This window comes from Haliotis rufescens, unplaced genomic scaffold (genome assembly GCF_023055435.1).
Source record: "Haliotis rufescens isolate VD_foot unplaced genomic scaffold, xgHalRufe1.0.p SCAF_16, whole genome shotgun sequence".
NCBI lineage: Eukaryota > Metazoa > Mollusca > Gastropoda > Lepetellida > Haliotidae > Haliotis > Haliotis rufescens.
The window spans coordinates 2,283,632-2,296,457 of NW_025963846.1; the positions used below are offsets into that span (position 1 = coordinate 2,283,632).

Genomic DNA, 12,826 nt, shown 5'->3' on the forward strand with positions numbered 1-12,826 from the left:
TATAACATGAATTTGATGCCAGCGTGCAAGAGAATGACCATGTGCAGCATGCAGACAACTGAAGTCACGACATGTTAGACTAAACACCCTTTCATCACTTTGCCAAGTTGGCTCACTCGGAAAACAATGTGTTACAATACTGAACATGATATGTGAGGTTGCAGGGTGGATTCTTTTCACAGAATTTTCATGCAAAAAAACCTGTTGCTTTTTAACCTGACGAAAATCAACTTTAAATGCATATTTACAATATGTTTATAAGTCTTTGCTGATTAACACTACTGTCGTGGGAGGTTCTTCAAAGGCAGATTCAGGAAATCTGGGCAGTCTGTAGGACATTCTGACAGGATCAGATGGTCAAGCTTGCTGGCTTGGTTGATGCAGGTCATCGTAGCCCAATTGGGTAGATCACTTGCTCACTGGATCGTCTGGTCCAGACTCGATTATTTACAGACCGCCGTCATACAGCTGGAATATTGCTGAGTGCGGCGTTAAACAGCTAACAAACAGAAACAGGAAACAGAATGCATGTACTTATGGTAAGTGTGGTGTTTCAAGAGTTTACTCCCGCTATGCCCCCACATATTCCTCTTTTGTTACAAGCAAGGCGATCTTGTCAAGGATACATAAGAGATGGCCCCGAAGTGATATTTCAAAAAGAATTTAAGACAAACAAACATTTGTTAACATAAATTACTGTAGAATTTTTATTTCAAAACTCACTGATGATGAAACTGTTCATTATCACACAGTGATTTTGCTGGAGACATTGGGAAATGGGACATTTTCATGCTATTAGCAACTTTTGTTTGGACATTGTTCTATGTCATTACCAAATATGAAAAACAATCTTTTGGACATTTGGAAGACTTTCAGTAAGTGGCCTAGGAAGAGAACCAGTCTTACCCACAATCTAATATTAAGTCCTTGAAACCTTTCTTGTGTGACAGAGTTATGTCCCTTCCACCATGTATATGGACCGTAATTTCTGTCAATTTGGTTAACGGGGCAAGTGAAATATATTATGAAATAGGGCCGAATACATGACAGATATTTTAGATAAGTTGTTGACCAGTCTCTGTCCAAGATAAACCTGTTAAGAAACAATTAATAATCACTTGTTTGGGCTTGTGATAGACATGGTGGGAAGAATCACAGATGTTGATCGTTTGTAATTCATTTCAACTATACAGTGCCACATACAGATATTTTTCGTCCATAGGGTTAGAAATCGTATGTGCACTAGTGCAAATATCAGTTCACCCACACCATTGTATTGTTTGTGTCATCAAGGATTGCATTGATGAAGATCGTTGACGTCATTCGACAGGTGTGGTGGTTGTCTAAGACGGCGGTCATGATCAGTGCATTTTTCTAAAGAGTCCAAAGGATTTCGAAATAATGGATAATAAAGAAATTATTGCACTCACATGTGTGTCATACCGATTTTACGAAACTCGTCTAAGAATTCATGTATTATTCTCGTTCAGAAATGCAAAATCAGCAAGTATGAATGTTTTAAATGTAATTTATTGAAATGTTCATTTAGTCCCAAAAGAAGATATCAAATGAATTCTAACTCATCACTCAAAACTGCAACTGTATGTCACATTCCTGGTCCCAACATTGGAGAATTACTTATGTGATTAGGCGATTAATTTTTAAAAGTTGATTTATGGATTATTTTTTTTTTTTATGATCTCGGTGGTCAAGAAAAGAATTGACTTCAAATGAACATGTCAGTGGTCGAAATTAAGTTTTAACAAATTAAGTTTCTGAATTTCCTCAATTCATGCCGCTTGACTACATTCACAAAGCACATGAATGTTGCAATTTTCCCGACTTAATGACTGCTCAACCGATATGTCGTAACTCTTACCAGTCTACGTTGCTTCAAACTTTGCGATGAACACTTTGCTTTGAATTTTGTATTTCACAATGAATCCTCTCTTCAACACAAACTTATTTTAGAGATATTTCATGTTAGCTAAAAAATAAATTTTGTATACTACGAGAGTTGGCAGTATTAGAAATTATCAGAATAGTCAATTGAAATTTATTTTCATTTTGCTATATTTCATGTCGGCAGATCCATAAGCCATCATTGTGATGAAGAAGAGTAAACGTCCAATGATGGTAGTTAGAGTAGACGAGTAGATATTAAGGTTGCAATTCTGAACCAGTTCTCATTCCTTCAATTTTGCTCCAAATTGGCACTGAATAAAATTCACGGAAAATATAAACATAGTAAATGTTTTTGTCTTGTTCAAGCAGAACTAGCTACAAACTGTGAGAATAAGACAAATTTCTAAGGCTGTAAGTGTTAAAATCACTCAATGGAACAGGTTCTGAATGCATGTCAGACCCGTGAAGATCTGGGTTAGAATAGGTCTTTAGATACTCATGCTTGCTGTAAGACTATTACCTCCCATGGGCGGATACAGAGGGGGGGTGCGGGGGTGCGCACCCCCCTTTTTATTTCGAAAAAAATCTTTATTTCTGTATAAATTACCACCAAAGACAATAAATAGATCTTAATTGTGCACACCCCCTTTTCAAAAAAGCTGTATCCGCCCATGCCTCCCATACATAGAGATTATTAGCAGAGTGTGTATCTGTATCATAAATATCAGATTAGGAATAGAAAATTGTATTATGCAAGTTTTTGGTGAGCAGAATACATATTCTTTTCCTAATATCTAATTACACAAGGGTAATAATCTCTCTATCATGTAATGTCATTCTTAAAATAATCGGAAGTTTAAGATGTAATTTCACTCAGTGAAGTAAATTTTAGGTACTGTGAAGACAGTGTTTTTAGTGCTAAGTGATTTGCAGTCATGTTTGTCATACATAATCCCATAACCAGAAGGACCGCCTCTGTGGTCTAGTGGTAGAGCGTCCGCCTTGAGAGCGGAAGGTCAGGGGTTCGATCCCCAGCCGCATCATACCAAAAGACGTTAAAAGATGGTACTTGTTGTTACCCTGTCTGGTGCTCGGCATTAAGGGGCTAAAACAAGGACTGGTTGGCTCGGAGTCAGTATACTGTGTCTGAGTGGGGTATTCATGTTAAACTGCGGCATGGTATCTCAGTGGGCTAGCACTATAAATCGGCATCAGTCCGGACTAGTACAAGCAGCCACACACACACACAGACACACGTGCATGCATGTCGCTATATAAGTGCAATAATCTTGGAAGCGACGTTAAACCCAATTTCACCTCACCTCACCATAATCAGAAGACCCCAACCTAAACTTATTGAGAATGTATTTTATTGAGAAAGCAGACATTGAATCAATGTATGGAGATTAAAAGTAGTTCCTGCTAGATGACATTATTTGCATATTTATTGGATCATGATACCAAGCTTATAGCTTGGGTTTATCACATTGATGACACTATCCATTATAGGATAAATTAAATTATACCTATTACAGTAGCAGTGTGAAGTGAAGCTCTCAAGCTGACCTATATTATGGTACAGCTCAGATATGTTACAGGTGCAGTAGACCGCTTCCGTGATCTAGCGGTAGGGCGTCTGCCCAGAGAGTGGAAGATAATGGGTTCGATCCCTGGCCGCGTCATACCAAAAGACGTTAAGAGATGGTACTTGTTACCCTGTCTGGCGCTCGGCATTAAGGGGCTAAACAAGGACTGGTCGGCTTGGAGTCAGTACTCTGTGTCTGAGTGGGGTATTCATGTTAAACTGCGGCATGGTATCTCAGTGTGCTAGCACTATAAATCAGCATCAGTCCGGACTAGTACAAACAGCCACACACACACGCACATACACGTGCATGCACGTCGCTATATAAGTGCAATAATCTAGGACATTAAACACCATTTCACCTCCTCACCTAGAGGGGCAATAAACTAGTTATAACAAACTCAAAGGTACCACTAATTGTATTTCGTTATAACCATAGTTCATTATAAGCATTTTGACTGTCAGACATCTTGGATCAAGTCGCGAGACCTCATCATGTTACTCGATAAGTGTGCGCTGTAATTGTACACTGTTTTTTCATCTCATAAATGACATAAAACACATAACACAAGTAAATACATGTAACAAATATATTCTTCATACAGCTTCATTGCCATACAAACACAAAGACCTTCTGCTTGCGAAGTGTGTCTGCCGTAATTTTATCAAGACTAACTTTCCCCACTCTAGTAGTCACATTTTTAGAGACAGAATATATCCACTTGAAATACTATAGCCTCATCACTGTTTGCTGTTGTTAAGTGAGGGTGTAAATTCAGGAGTCACCACTAATCCAGTTAATTACTTCCCTTTGACTTTTTATTGCCACTTGAACAGCTGTGCATGGCCGCAGATATTTTGGTAGAACAGCTCAGAGAATAACAGTTCATTATAAACATAAACACTGTCGTTGACAGAGTACACACGGGACCACAAAGTGAGTTCGCTGTATGAAAGATTTTGTTATAAGCGTGTTTATTATATCCATCAACTTTATACTATAAAATATACAGCAAATGTCCTAGACTGAAAAAACAGTTTGTTATATCCGTCAGTTCGTTATAAGCATTTTTATTATAAACATAGTTTTCAGTTTTTTTACTACCCAGAATTTGCCTGTGATCCTAAGGACCAGCATATGTCAAAATCTACTGGTCCTGTTGTGGTCAAAAGTGTTAATTGATGATAAATATAGAAGGAAAATAAAAGACCACTCCAGGTTGTTAAGGTTGCTGATTGAGCTTCAGAATTTGCATCAAATTTCCATATCCAATCAGATTAAATCGATAGTGTCCCCAAAATGACTCTAGGTTGTTGGGGCCACTATTTTGTTAGTTCCTCTAGTCCATAAGAAATTTTAATAGACGGGACCAGTTGACCAGTGTTGTCATGGTATCATGGTAATCAGTATGTGGGGATTGTGAAAATCATTTCTGAATATGTGTGTATAATCTCTATGCTATTTTAAAATGATTCAAAAGATAATAATTGGACAATATAAGGGCTGTCACGATTCACTCGCGTATTCAATGAATCGAACTGTATCCCGTCATGAATTGAATTTGTTAGCGAGGTCACTAGAATCTAATATTTACGATTTAAAAAATAAATATGAGTGTTTTTTACTTCAACTTGTCTGTTATTTATCGAAGCCTGATATGAAAAATGGAATATATACAAGCCATGCAGTATTGAACTTTTATACACTTACATTTTTTCTATTTTTCTAATATTTTTTATAACATTTAGAAAATGTTGAAAGTTTATATATCAGTGAGACATTTCAGTTATGAACTAAGACAACACTTTACATATTTATGGGTTCAAGGGACTGAAATCACACTCAGAAATAAAATACAAATAATTTAAAAACAAAAATATTTGTAAAACTGGTCTAACTTTGATGGATTAAAAAAATATACCAATGAGACTGCAAGCATAAAAAACTAACATTGCAATTTGTTTTACCTCTAGTCACTGAAAGCGCCTTATGAAAATGACAAAATCTTCCTTGACAGAATAAAAGGCCTATACAGTTACTGATCATATCTGCACATTTATACAGCATTAGCATTTGATTATTTTTTGTAAAACTAGCCTACGTAATCAACTCTAAAATAAATGCCAAATAAAATCCAAAATCAATTGAGCGACACAAACTTATTTTTGTTTTTATTTTGACCAAAGCTAATTTGTTACCAAATACATAAAATCCATGAAATGTAATTAGTGTGGCCAAACATTAGTCTTACAGCTGATGCAGATGAAAGGCTCAATAGATAGGAACCCTAAAGATTCCATATATGTTTCTAGTTCTCTCTTGTGTAGTGATGCTAAGATGCTTGATTGCAAAAGTTAATTTCATTGAGTGGACTGTCTGATTAGATATTAAGCCTGGTTATGAATACATAATTTCCCAGGTGGTCACAAGAACAAGACACAATCGGCTTGAGAGCTCACCTGGGGGCACTTTCAGAAAGTGATCTTACAACTCTAATCGTACAAACAGCCCTGATAGACGGACAATGTCTAAGAATAATCATCAGGCTTTAGGTTCTCTACTGGGACAAATGTCCCCCAAAACTATTTAACTTAGAGAAATGAAATTTTACACACTGATATTACTGGTCATGATCTTAAATGAGTTTGAAATTGGTTCTGTAAATTATGTTTTTGCAGAGTTATGGCCCTTGCTCCATTCTTTTCAACTTTGTGCACTGTCTGCAGTGGGGTCAAGTTTTCTCAGAAACTACTGATGTTACTTGGATGAAAGTTGACATGCTTATCTGTGAGATTCTTGTCAAGACTCAGTTTGAAAATTGGTGCTGGAAATTATGTTTTTGCAGAGTTATGGCCCTTGCTCCATTCTTTTCAACTTTGTGCACTGTCTGCAGTGGGGTCAAGTTTTCTCAGAAACTACTGATGTTACTTGGATGAAAGTTGACATGCTTATCTGTGAGATTCTTGTCAAGACTCAGTTTGAAAATTGGTGCTGGAAATTATTTTTTTACAGAGTTATGGCCCTTGCTCCATGCTTTTCAACTTTGTGCATGGTGGCTGCAATTGGGGACAAGTTTTCTCAGAAACTACTGACATTACATGAATGAAACTTTGCACGCTTATCTGTGAGATACTTTTCAAGACTGTTCGAAAATTTGTCACATAAAATATTTTTTTTCCAGAGTTACATCCCTTGCTACATGTTTTTAGATTTTGAGCATACACAGTTACAGCCCTTGATGTTTTTTTGCAAACTCAGTGTCCAAATGGAAAAAGAAGAGAGGAATTTGTTAACTGTAGTTCAAATTTTCAACGCTACAATAGAGGCACATAGGGAAATCGTTTACAAGGGAGTGTGGGACCTGAGTGTGTGATTGGTGTCATACAAGTAGTATCCCATATTGCCATGCAACTGAAGCAGTTTTATCCCCCCCCGGCATATAATGTTGGGGGATATAGCGATCAGCCAGCCAGTCTGTCTGTCCATCCGTAATCATTTCCTTTTCCGGGGCAGAACTCGAAAACAGTTCAGTGTATTTGATGGAAACTTGGCAAATCTATCAGTCACATACTGAAGTTGTGCCTTTTGCTATTTAGGAATTTTGGAATTTTTTTTTTTTTAAGTTTCCATGGCAACAAGTTGGACTTAGGTTCTATAAGGGTGGTGTTCATTTCCAAAGTGTAACTCAAAAAACGTTAAATACTTTCTTACAAAACTTTGCATGTCTACCAGGCACATACTGAACATGGTGGATCTTTTATGGGTAAACAATGTATGCTTCTTCAAGAACATTCAACTCTTGACTCATTACATACAGAATTGCACATTTACTTGTGGTTACTTTACAGACAGCTGCCGGGGGGATATGTCATCTTTCTGATGACTCTTGTTTTTCCATCTTGTAGTCACCCTACTTTCTTCATTTTTTTAAAACCATTTCACAACCAATACAGCATAATAACAATGCCATATGTCCATGTGTAGGTTCTTGCATCTTGGAACATTAAAACTTTTGAAGTCAACATGTTTTATAATAAATATTTTTAAGTGTTATTCTGCCAGTCTGGTCCTCTGAAGGTGAGCATGGCGTTAACAAACACACACTGTATTATCGTTAAAATCTGCAACCATAAAGTAAAGAGTATTCAACATAAAGTGTATGTTACTGTCATAGCTGCTGATTTACGACATCCATTGTCTGAAGAACATTTGATTGCAAAGCCTCATTACCCTGGAGCCATGACATCTATATGCCTTGAAACACTTAATTGCTGTTATTTATAAGATGCTAATCCTAAATGTTAATCCCCACTTTTGTGTACATCGACCGTCTGCCATCCTGAACGAGATGTGCAAGTATGTCACTGATGAATTACTGTTTACATTTATATTTATTACTTACTAAATGTCAGGTGACCTTGGCTATATAAGCCTTGGTCCAGAGAGATCTTACCCTTAGCCTAGCTAGGGTTATGACATATTAACTATTGTCATTTGAAAGAATTGGGTGATCAATGACATATTTTAGTAGTATATGTAAATAAAACTAGATATTTGATTTAAAAAAAATATAAATCATTAGTTGAAAATTGAAACCTTCTCTTTCTAAAAGCCTATTGATACAACTTTCAAGTGGCATGGGGGCGGTGGAGTAGCCTAGTATCGACTTACCACGCTGTAGATCCTGAAGTGTTCCCAAACTATAATATTGCTGGAATATTGTTATAAGTGGTGTAAAACTTTCGCTTGCACACTCACTCACTCACTCACTCACTCACTCACTCACTCACTCACTCACTCACTCACTCACTCACCCAAATACCCACTCTATCCACTCACTCACTCACTCACTCACCAAAATACCCACCTATCTAGTCACTCACTCACTCACTCACTCACTCAGTCACCCACTCACTCACTCACTCACCCAAATACCCACCTATCCAGCCACTCACTCACTCACTCACTCACTCACTCACTCACCCACCCACCCACCCACCCACCCACTCACTCACTCACTCACTCACTCACTCACTCACTCACTCACCCATCCACTCACATAGCATGGTGAGCTACAGTGTATTTTTCAAATAATAAATGCCAGTGATATCATGATTCAACTCTTGCAGTTGATGACACATGGACCCTAATGGATGCTGTCATTTGATGTTATTGATCAGAATTCACCATCTTTAAAAACAAAAGATTAAATGATGTGTGCTTTTTTGTATGACAATATCAAGAGGAAATGGGTCATTATTGTTGTGGAGAATACTTTGACACTAGCGGATTCTAATGATTGACAGCTTGTAGGATTCCTAGATAATCTGATCTTTATTTCCGAGACCGTTTTCAAAACTTTCCCTTGATTAGACCCATTCTCTGAGATGCCTCGTCACTTTTAGCATGTGAATTAATCAACAGGGATCAATATCACCACCTGAAGACATTACACATTCATTTGAAATGAACAGGACTCCCATGGAAAACCAAGGATCCTTGTCCCTTCCGGTGGGCCAACCAATTTTAGTTTTTCACTCGCCTTTTTATCCTTTGGAATGTTGATTTAATCTATATGCAGAATAATTTGAATATGTCTGCATTAAGAGGACTTGAAACACAGATTTTGGTTGGAATAAAACTACTGGCACCGAGTGGTCAATTCAAAATACATGAGATAAGATGGAACATGGTTGCAGTTGATTTATGTTGACCTTCCGGTAGATGATGTAATTGATGCAAGATATTGAAATAGATACATAAAATAGATGATGTAATTGATGGAAGATATTGAAATACCGTATTCAACGTAATAGGCGCCCAGGGTGCTCTCAAAATTAGAAATAGGGGCGCTTATTAGAATATTATTTTGAGTTGAAAGATCGTAATTTTCATGGTTTATGCTGACAGCCTGAAATGTTTACATACGACAGATATATTTTTCAAGAATTTAATTGCCCATAATTAAGGGTGATATAACACACGAGTGCGTATTATACTCGAATAAATAAGTCTTGTGTACATTGATCAATCGGAAGGAGTGCTGATTGGGATTGTTCACTAGCCAATATATTAGCAAATATCGCCGTGGGCGCTTATTAGAGCGGGGCGCTTGTTCCGTCGAATACGGTAACTATAAATTAGATTGTGTAACTGATGCAAGATACCGCTATTGAAAATATATATATGAGATGGATTATTTAACTGATGCAAGATACTGAAATATATACATGTATTTATCATATAATGGGTAGGTAAAGCCAACGGATAAAAACGATATCCGTTGGGGGCATATGCAGATAGAGATGCAAATATCAAAGGTCAAATAGGGACTACTTTCAGTGTTTACAAACAAACCTGACGCCGCCCTTGTCATTCGGCAATTGAGTCAGAATTAACCATCGGGAATCTGGATAAACTACAAGGATAATTGCTGTCATTATCAAAAGAATAGTCTAGATACTAAAAATCAGTGTCTAACGGTAACATAGCTTAGGCATTTTACAAGTTTTGGAAAGTTTGGTGATATAAGTTGCGAAACAATATTCCGAGAGCGCTAGCCAAGCTTGATCACTTTCCATATCTGTGCTTGTAGACTTCTGCGGCTTGGAACCTTTTCCACAAATAAAAACAGTGGGATTTGGTCGAAATGTGTTATCTTGTTTCCTTTTGTCGCTGTGTGTACAACTGACTGGACTTCGTAACGTTGACAGGACAGGCCGACTGTCAACATCGTCTGACTGGCCTGGATGTGTCATAGACTAGGGTTAGAGCTTCCCTTTGATAAAGGGCAGATACTCTATCGGACAGCCCAATGGATTGCTGCGAAACGGAAGTAAAAACAATTTGTGTAGGCAGTTGTTGTTTTGCATATATGTAGTTACGCCACTGTATAAGAAACAGGTTTCAGTTAGAACTATATTGGCTACTGTCGCTGTCTGACTGACACATCACTTACCTTCTGACTTAATATATATTAATTCGCACATTCCAGGAAAACTTGAAATGTTTAGAAAATGTTTGTGAGAGATGGAAAGAGATCTTCGAGCACAGAATGACATTATATGAGAAAGAGGTTATCACGCGAGTGTGTTTGGGGATGGTAAATATCCTGTATTAGGAATAAACACTATGTATTTAGCTCACCAATGCTCACAAAATACAATGTCTATTCCTGATACAGGATATTTACCATCCTCAAACACACTCGTGTGATAACATCTATATACGTATCTGAAATAGACTCTGCAACTGATGCAAGATATTGAAATAGATAAGACTTAGATGTGTAATTGAATGAAGATATTAAACAATATGTGTGACAGATTATGTAATTGATGGAAGATACAGAACTATGTATGTGTAATAGAGTATGTAATTGATGCCAGATATTGAACTAGGCATATGAAGAGGCCCGAGAGAGCAGCCAGATTGTCCATGTGTTACTGACATGTGGCGTCTTGCATTGACAGCAGTCGAGTTTCAGGGAGGAGAATATTGGTTTGTGATACCCCTAGCGCCAGAGTTTACTTTGGATAAATGATTCAGAAAATGTGACTGACAATCTTCAAAGTGGTTGTAAGGCACCGGGGGTAATGTGAAATGAAAGTTTAAAATAATCATTTTTTATTTTATCAGAGATGCATTTGTATTATTTCAGATTGATCAAACTGTCAATAAATCTTTGCTGAAGGTTACTGTATAAAGTGTTGTCCTTATTATCCTTATTGTTGATTATGTTAATTACTTCTCATTATCGTTGTTCTCATTACCATCAAAGACCACTCAATCATCACCATCAATTCCTTTAATTTCTTCAATGTAATTAACCTATCACCAGAATGGAGTAGACCACGTCCCCTCAATAAGGGGTGAATTTAATATCTGCATGGCCTGTCATGAAAACTGTATGCATGTTATAGCTTCACATGCAACATTTGTGGAGATATGGATGTTTTTTACATGCATGTCCCATATCGCTCATCGTGTGTATAGTCTCAGAATACATTTCTAAAAATAATCAGGTGTTTTTTATTCTACCTTTCATGGTTTTTAATTGCTCAAAGGTTTCAGATCTAAACATGATGGGTTATTGCACAGTACCCAAAATATAATTGATAAACAAAATATTTTCTTACATGTTGACCTGAAAAATATCTATCACTTTTATGAAGGCGGGTTTTATTTTGTCACTTTGTGATTGGCCATCATGTGGTTTGACATGCGGTTATGCCAAAAGACGTTAAAGATGGTTCTTGTTGTTACCCTGTCTGGCGCTCGGCATTAAGGGGCTAAAACAAGGACTGGTTGGCTCGGAGTCAGTATACTGTGTCTGAGTGGGGTATTCATGTTAAACTGCGGCATGGTATCTCAGTGAGCTAGTACTATAAATCAGCATCAGTCCGGACTAGTACAAGCAGCCACACACACACATGCATGCACGTCGCTATATAAGTGCAATAATCTTGGGCGCGACGTTAAACCCAATTTCACTTCACTTCACTTCACTATGCCAAATGGTTAAAGCATCTTGCCAAAACCCAGGTTTTTCTCCACATGGGAACAATATTCAACAGGGATTTAAACTCTAACCTGCTCACTCACACATTAGCATCATTTGTGTCTTCCTCAAAATCAAATGATCAGTCAATAGTATCACTGGAGCAATCACATTATTTAGTCCGTTCCACTAAATTGACGACATCTTTTTTTCTTTGTTAAAAAAGATAGTCTATTAATGTTGTTGTCCGACCCTAGAGTAGGTCAATATTTCCATATGAAGTAGAAAAAAATGATCCAGAGGGACATTACTGTCACAATTATTTCCTGGCTAGTACCATCTCAAATGTTAGTGCCAATAATTGGCCTTGCTGAATGCGAATGAAAAACTATTGCTGTGACTTTACTTGAAGATGTCGTGCATTCAGTCTGTGTGACTATCTTTGACCAATCATCCCAGCGGTCTTTACAAAGCCGATTGGTCACAATCAATTATAGCAAATATCTTGTTAGAGGACCATGTGTCCCCTTCAATGTGATTCAGGCCTAAATTCTAATCACATTTTCACCCTTCTTGTGGCTTTTACTCTCCTCGAGAGGCTAGTCTGTCGACTGTACAAGCTCCGGGAAAGAAATTAGACCCATGAGGGTGTTTCAATGGCTCTGATTGGTTGAGGAAAATGGACATTTATACGACACGTGGACGTCACTGACATTTGCCAAATTCCAGATGGTATGACTTTGGTCAAACTGAGTGATGGAGCTTCGGGGACACCTTGCCTCTGGCGTTGTCTGTAAAGTTTGTCAAAACACTTAGGTTGCCTCACATCAAACAT

At 37.4% G+C, this 12,826-nt stretch overlaps 1 protein-coding gene across 2 annotated transcripts in view; it reads left to right on the forward strand.

The window, feature by feature from the left end:
• The window catches only part of LOC124144906 (ribonuclease P protein subunit p14-like), a 45,125-nt gene that overhangs the window by 5,698 nt on the left and 26,601 nt on the right, over positions 1-12,826 (forward strand). The gene's annotated exons all lie outside the window — the stretch shown is intronic.